This window comes from Papio anubis, chromosome 10 (genome assembly GCF_008728515.1).
Source record: "Papio anubis isolate 15944 chromosome 10, Panubis1.0, whole genome shotgun sequence".
NCBI classification, from domain to species: domain Eukaryota; kingdom Metazoa; phylum Chordata; class Mammalia; order Primates; family Cercopithecidae; genus Papio; species Papio anubis.
Window position 1 is genome coordinate 7,953,376 of NC_044985.1, and position 1,946 is coordinate 7,955,321.

Sequence of the window (1,946 nt, forward strand, 5' to 3'; positions counted from 1 at the left end):
TAAGTAGATTAAATTTCCAAAGTGTCTTGAACGCCACAATAAAAATTGGGGATTTATTTTATTGGAGGAAAGCCAAAGCTCTTAGTGAAGTGGATTGCTCTGGTTACTGTTTATAACTCTTCCTATGGGCTAGTGCCCTGGTACTTTTGGCCAAATTCTTTTCCCTTCCTTATAAAGGACTCAGTTAGTTCAGTTTGGGGTGAAGGCCATAGTGCTGTCAGGAAAATTTCTTTTGGAATTTTGCCAAGATGGTAAGCAGATCCCCATGTTGGAAGGAGACTTTTTCCACATATATTCCTAAAGAGTTTCTGACTGATTCTTTTTTTTTTCTAGCGTGAACGCAGTCCCCAACTACAACAAATTATGCAGTCGAGTTTCCCACATTTGGGGAAATCGCAGGGGTCAGCACATCCGGAGTGCAATGGATAAACCTCGCCCTGGGAAAACCACCTTCGTGATCATGGTATCTCCCCTGCCAGGTAAGTATCTGACTGATTCTTAGGGGGAAAAAAGTAAACCAAAAAAAAAATCAATATTTCATTTCTAAAGATTAAGATGTGAAGTCCGTGATCCCCTTCGTAATTCCACTCTTGCCTATGATAGATAGGTTTTCAAACACATCTACTTATAAAATGCAATCATTATTCAGTAATATGAAAATGAACAAAAGCTACACATTCTGAAATGCAGCAATTGTTATTTCCATGACTTAATTATTTTGCATTTACTGTTTCTTCAAGGTTAGAGATTTTCTTTTTATCCTACAGACATTAGCAAGTTGTTTTCTATTATATTGATTTGATTAGAATCCTCAAAAAGTCATTTTAGCCTACTGGAAAATCTTTAAATGTAGACAGATACAAATGAATTTTAATTGTTTCTGAGAATATGTATTTGGGTAAAAGAGATATTTTTAAATTCCTCCAATACATACTTGAATTGAGATTTTCATTCATTGGCAGCAAAATACTTTGTTCCTCATCACATTAAAAACATATATCCTATTCATACTCTCCTTTAAAATGTTTTTTTAATGATTGGGTGGATTTCTCTATATCTTGGATGCTATAGAAGGCATTGAGACCCAAAACTGACCAGCTATTTTCCTTGGGCCAAAGTTAGGGGAATTGTGCCCTTTTATACTTCAATCCTGTAGCTTCTGGTGACAGGGATTATGAATTCTACCAACTTTTCTCTACCCTCAAACCTCCATGAGATTAACACAAAAAGTTTCTCTAAATACTAATATTTTCCATCCCTACCTTTTTGACCATGACAGTGATTAAATTACTGTCTTGGAAGGATTAATCCAGGAGCCATGAACAGAGGAAATGGGCAGGTCTATTGTAATGAAATGTAGTGAAATGGGAAAATCTATTGTAAGCATTTTGACATAGGCCTTTCAGAGACTGAAGTTTATGGATTAGAGCAAATGGGATGAATCAAAGACTTTCTAAAACAGCAGGCAGAACTCGTAGATTTTTATCTCTCAAAAGTTGATACAGCATAATCAGACATAAACTGCAGATGTCTCAGTATTAGGCACACATAACATGAGCCTGATGGCCCATCTCCTCATTTCCAGTAACTAGTGCGAGCCTAGCACAGAGTAGGATGCACAATAATTGCTTGATTAATTAATTTACAAATAATTTAAAGTGAATGACCACATTGTCACAATTATTTTAATTGGGAATTTCTAGTTTCAGGTTTAAGTGAAAATATTTACACAAAATCTTAAAACTCAGTCCTTTAGAAAAGCTATCAAAATGTTTTGCAATTTCTTTCAGAAATTAATGTAGACAGTATTGAATGTTGTGTAGCGATCATTGACAAAGTATGTCAGGACTTTTCTAGCTCCCTAAGACACTTGCTCAGAATACGGAAGTGCTCAATTCAACAAACCCTGTCTGTCTTTTGATAATGCCAATACCAGCTTTGCTAAG

At 35.5% G+C, this 1,946-nt stretch overlaps 1 non-coding gene across 1 annotated transcript; it reads right to left on the reverse strand.

Moving 5' to 3' along the window:
• Nucleotides 1-326: 326 nt before the first annotated feature.
• LOC116269304 lies at nucleotides 327-487 on the reverse strand. Its single transcript, XR_004176783.1, has one exon. It is a non-coding gene; the product is annotated as a U1 spliceosomal RNA (small nuclear RNA).
• Between the last annotated feature and the right edge of the window lie 1,459 nt (nucleotides 488-1,946).